Source organism: Microtus ochrogaster, linkage group LG9 (assembly GCF_000317375.1).
Source record: "Microtus ochrogaster isolate Prairie Vole_2 linkage group LG9, MicOch1.0, whole genome shotgun sequence".
In the NCBI taxonomy this organism is placed as follows: Eukaryota; Metazoa; Chordata; class Mammalia; order Rodentia; family Cricetidae; genus Microtus; species Microtus ochrogaster.
In genome coordinates this window covers 616,337-622,898 of record NC_022034.1, presented here as the reverse complement: position 1 = coordinate 622,898, position 6,562 = coordinate 616,337, and positions in this window count along the sequence as shown.

Here is a 6,562-nt window from a genome sequence, read left to right as displayed (position 1 = left end):
CACCAGCAATGGATGAGGGAACCCCTTCCTCCACAACCTCTCCAGCAGAGGCTATCATTGGTATTTTTTATTTTAGCCATTCTGACAGGTGTAAGATGATATCTACCAATGATACTTTAATAACAATATGTGTTAAATAAATTGTTGTATGTATTAAATAGATATTTACTATTAGTATTCTGTGTCTAAGAGCTCTGACAACCTCTGGATATGCCACATCTTACACATAAAATAACTTTTCAATCTATTTAGAATTTATAGAGAGTTCAGTAATCTCTATTATAAAAGCTATTTTTTGTTCCCATGTGCTTTTGGACAGTGCACAAAGATCTTGATGATATATTTGTCACATTATTATATATAACTTCTAAAAGTTCTATCCAGGTTTCTGACATTTTAATAACCATGGTTTTCAATGAAGTTCACAGGAAGAAACCCTGAAATCTAGTGTGTGAAAAATAAAGGAGAGTAGTAAAAGGCATGTGCTAACATGGCTTCCTGGGTAAAAGAGCTTTCTTTGCAATATATATCCTGAGTTTCAATACCCGTCACCTAGTTAAATATATGGGAGGGTCATAGATATTCCTGTACTGTGGGGAACAGATAAGAGCATATCTAAACCTTGTTTGTGGTCAGTCTATTTCCAATTATATAAAAGGAGAAAATAGTATGGAGAGCTATACAGAAGGACACTAAACATTCTCCTCTAGCCTCAGTGAGAAGACAGTCATGCACTATGATAAGCATGATTCAACATCTCACATATGTAAGCACATATAAGCACATTCATGTATGGTCGTAAGCCACAATTTTGGGGTGACTTCTGCCAGTCTTCTAGCTACTGTGGGTCCATACATTCCAGGATAGGAGCATGAGGATTAAAATTATTAGGCAAAAGGAACAAAGATAAAGGAGAAATAAGAGACAGACACAGAGGATAACATTTGGAGGGACATCCAGTATATATTGAAAGATGCCCACATTTAATATCCATTTGGTTAAATATCACGACCCCAAAGGATAGGAATAAGTAAAAAAAATGCATTAACATGATACAAGGAAATGAACAGACTGGCTGAAGAATTACAGGCTACATTCTCAGTTAAACATTCTGTTGCCAGAATAAGACAAGTAACACTTACACCCTAGACCAAAACATTCTGTAGGCAAACCAGTCCCTGCTTTGAATCCGTAGTTATCTCCCTAAGAGAATAGGAACCTAGTTGGGCCCTTAGCTTTTTGCTTAAGGTAGAAACCTGTCTACTTCCTAATGCCTGGAATATCAGGGCTGGATATTAGCCACATCTGTTGACAACAACCTTGAAGTAACAGAAGTTCCAACTCTCTGACCTTTAGTCAAGATAGAATGAATCCATACCTATGGGCCCTGTCAATGAATTCACATAGAAGCACGCACACACACACACACACACACACACACACACACACACTAGAACACACATACATACCTCAAAGTCATAATGTTTTAGGTTTTGATGTTCTGTTGTTCAATATTTATAGATATCCTGAGGTACTTAAGAGTCATTGGAAACAGGTGGGAACTTCTTAAACCCATTTCTTAAAATAAAAACCTTAAAATTTGAGAAATAAATGTCTAATTTCATCTGAAATATATAGCCTTATGTGACATCAGTGGACAGTTCATTAAAGTTTGAAATAGATCAAATGATGAACAATGAACTAAAACTGTTTTCCTAGAATATATTGTAAACTTTTTGAAGTCTTTTTCATGAAATATGTGAGGAAAACTGTTACTTGTCAAATGGCAAACATGTGCTTGTTTATATATCATAACACAAGCATCCTAATTAATTATCCTACTATTTAAACTATAAAAATAAAAGAAGTGCATCTCACAAACAGGCAAATACAAATAAGCAGGTAAACTGATTTAAGTTACCATTTTTGATTAGACAAACTTATTAAGAAATAGACACCATTGTTATTGAACTAACCAACAGTCTTTGGAAAAACTGTAACCTCACTCCTTCCTCCAATAGGATGAGACTATTGAGGATCACTGAGGGTATACATGATTATGTGTGATAGCTTCCCACAGGCAGCTCTAATGATATCTATAATTTCACTCAGAGAGATAAGTGATTCCACCATGATTCTCACTGAGTACAGATAAAACAATACATAAAGTTGACCAACAGCTTTGACTTTACAGGGTCAAATATGTGAAAACCATCATAAACATAAATGATATCCAGAAACTCTGTATTAAAAACACAAATAACCTAATAAAATATATATGAGTAGATGTTTCTAGGACATTAAGATGCCTATAGACAGATGAAAAATTCTTCAATACTTATTCACTAAGGAAACCCAAATAACAATATCATACACATTAATGTTTTCTAATGTAAAATAAAAGATAATTGATGGAATTTGAGGGAAATTATTTTTTGAGTATTTGTGACAGAAATATAAATTACAAAGTCTATTATATAAGGACATATGTGAGTTTCTCAAATCATGAAAATAAGAATATCATGTTTTATCACATGTATCATTTTGCAACAAGTAATGTCTCCTACAGAAATCCAAGAAGTGTTCTGAGTAAATGCCTGAACAGTTGTTTCCATGTCAGCAAAATCCAAAATAGCCAAAGTGTTTCAGAAATCTAATTACCAATAGCAACTAAACAGATAGCATAATGTTGTGCCAGGTAGAATGAAACTATTACCTGGAAGAAAGTCTTCTCATTTGTGACAACATAGAAAATGTGAGGGATGTTGACTTATGTGATATAAGCAAGACATAAAATATGAAAAACCTAAGTAGAATGATGCAGAAAGTCAAACTAGGCATTGATAGTAGAATGAGGGGCATAAACGGTTGGAGTAGAGAAGTTTAGTCAAAGGGTTGGCAAGAAACACTGAAGCAGAAGACTTTATTGGCCTTCAGGATGAATTACAGAAACTAAAGATGATATCACTTTATTTCCATATAAGTAGGAAAACATCTTTTTTTTAATATTTATCTTTAATTGAAAAATTTAGATATGAATAAATTAGCAATTGTTCAGAAATAAATGTTAGATGAGTTCACGATTTTTCATCCTAAGAAGACCATAAATAAATTAACATCAATGTTTTATAGTTTGAATAATTAATAACAATTTCTTTCCTCAAAGGTTATTCAGTTGTCTAAATCGTTTTGTTTTAATATCCACAGTTTGAGAATTTGTCTTACCATTTTTAAAATAATTATTTATGTTTGTTTGATTTTGCAAGATATTATATTCTCTACCTCAAAAATGTCTCTCTGTTCATTCATCTAAGGGCTTAGGAATCCCTTCACATCAGCTAACTTTTGAATGTGTACCTAAAACATTTATTCCTGGTTGGTAATACAATTTCATCCTGAGCTCTGCCACAATAGGTCCTTCATGAAGTATCATTACTAGATCCTCCTACCTTTCTATGACTATTTTAGTGTCTTCTCAACCAGTAATGAACTTTACCGAATATCATTTGCTCTCATAGTACAATAAGAGACAATCTGATCAAGAATGATTTTCTAAGAACCAACAAAATTATTAAAAGTCACTATTTGGATCATTTCATGTTCCCTATCCTCAGCTGCCCCGGGAACTAACTGGGGACCTCGCCTTGGGCACCTGGAAGCCCCTCTAGGTCCAAGTCTCTTCCCAACCCTAAGATGGCTCCCTTAATTAAGATATGTGCTTCCCTGCTCCCCTATCCAACCTTCCTGTTTCCCAATCATCCCGTTGCCCCAAGTTCTCCCCATCCTACCCTTCTCACTTTTTTCTCCCCATCTCCCCTTACCCCCCTCCCACCCCACCCTTAATATCCCGATTTTTTGCCTGGAAATCTTGTCTACTTCCCCTACCCAGGAGGATAGCTATATGTTTTTCTTTGGGTTCACCTTCCTATTTAGCTTCTTTAGGATATCAAAATATAGACTCACTGACCTTTATTTGTAGCTAGAAACCAATTATGAGTGAGTACATCCCATGTTCATCTTTTTGGGTCTGTGTTACCTCACTCAGGATAGTATTTTCTATTTCCATCCATTTGCATGCAAAATTTGAGAAGTCATTGTTTTTTACCGCTGAGTAGTACTCTAATGTGTATATATTCCACACTTTCTTCATCCATTCTTCCATTGAAGGACATCTAGGTTGTTTCCAGGTTCTGGCTATTACAAATAATGCTGCTATGAACATAGTTGAACAAATGCCCTTGTCCTATAGCCATACTGATGAATATTTTGCATATCACCATAGAACCTTCATCTGGCGATGGATGGAGATAGAGACAGAGACCCACACTGGAACACTGGACTGAGCTCCCAAAGTACCAATGAGGAACAGAAGGAGGGAGAAGATGAGCAAGGAAGTCAGGACCAAGAGGGGTGCACCCACCCACGGAGACAGTGGGGCTGATCTATTGGGAGCTCACCAAGGCCAGCTGGATTGTGACTGAAAAAGCAGGGGATAAACCCGGACTCTCTGAATATGGCGGAAAATGAGGGTTGCTGAGATGCCAAGGACAATGGCACTGGGTTTTGATCCTGCTTCTTGTTCTGGCTTTGTGGGGGCCTAGTCAGTTTGGATGTTCACCTTCCTAGACCAGGATGGAGTGGGGGAGGACTTTGGACTTTCCACAGGGCAGGGTCACCCTGACTGCTCTTCAGACTTAAGAGGGAGGGGGAGAGGAGTGGGGGGAGGGCGGGAGGAGTGGGAGGCTGGGAGGAGGCGGAAATTTTTTTTTCTCAATAAAAAAAAAAAGTCACTATTTGGTGAATAGCATGTATATGTGTTGTAGAGACCTAACAAATTCATCTCCTGTGAATATATTCTTTAAAATAACTTTTATTTAGTTTTTCGCAATATATTTACACCATATTGTTTTCTCACTCATTGAAGATCCCTAAAGTTTCTAAATATTAGGAGCAATTGTCATTCTAAGGCCTGAAGTTTAGTATATATGGACTCCTTTCACAAGGATTTTCTATTAATGCAACTTGACTTAATATAGATTCTCATTAGTCCTATTAAAGTACATTTTCTTTGTTAAAACTATCACACAGGCAACCCTGTGCATACCAGGGCACAGAACCTATTATAGTATACTGGATGGAGACAAAATACATGCTTACAAGCAGTTTACTGTCAATTACGGCTGTACATAATATCCTCATAATAGACAATATCACAGCCATACATTTTACAAAATTAGGTAATTATTTTTTAGGTGACAATTTTGTATTATTTCTCACAGTGTTGCTCAATAACTGTCCATATCTAGGAAATAAACCACACCATACTTTTAATTCCAGTGGGTGCCCAATTTACATGTCAAATTGGATTAAGCATTATCTAGGAAGAAAATAAAACTTTCAAATAATCAAACACCAAAGAGGTCCTCTAGTGTGTAAATTTAGATCCATAAAGAGAATTCTCATTGGAACAGAGCTGCTTTTATTTGAGGAGAACTTTATGGTTGTCAGAAACAGACTTTCTTTACAGGAAACTCTAAAGCTTTAATGACACAAGTGTTTCCACTTGATATAAATGAGATAACGAAATCATGGTGATAAAAAGTCAAAATTAATGTCCATAAGAAGGTAAGTATTACTTATCTTATTCTGATATTCATTGTATTTCAATATGATTTATTTCAAAATTTGTGTATATTTTTAGAAATAATTTAAATTTAATGTATTTTATCAAATAAATGCAATTAATATTATAATTGGTATACTAAGCACAGGTGTTGAACCATATCAGAAAAAGAGAACTTTGCACCATTGATAACTTTGATAAACATATAAAGCTTATATAGGAAATTTTATTTTGAAGCAACACATTTTAACAACTTAACAACAAAAATGCATATTTCTTTTTTAGGTCTTAATCATATTTTCATAGGAAGTTTATTAACGTATAGAATAGATTTATAAATCTGAGAAATACAAAGACTAATTGATTTTACTTATTTGATAATCATAATGAAATCATGAAAATCAGGATTTTATAAAATAATAAAAAGTATTTTAGCTTCTATGTAGTTAAGGTCTTTAAAGGAATTATAATATGTATGCCTAGCAAATGCACTCTGAAAAGCTTATGAATCTTCTGACCTTTGAATGACTGAAATTACTGTTACAAATTATTTTAAGACTTTGCATTTATTCATAAAAAAGAGACTTATAAAAGAAATACCCTAAAATCAATTTTATTACTGCAATCTTATTATAAATTAAACATTTGCTAAAACAATAAATATTATTTGGGTACAGGTCACTGAGTAAATTCCACCTATTTATAGCTTAATCTCTTTGAGAGCAGAAGACACAGCAATGTCCAGAATGTAATTTAGTAACTAGATTTAGTATTATATATCTTTAAATTGTAATGTAAGTAGGTCAGGAAATATTTGTTAGGAGTAGCCATATTAATCTTTGCCACTTGAAAACATGGTATGGGAATAGTTTATTGTTATTTTTCTCTGTATTATCAGCTTCTTTTTTTTTACACTTTTTTTTTATTAAATTTTATTAT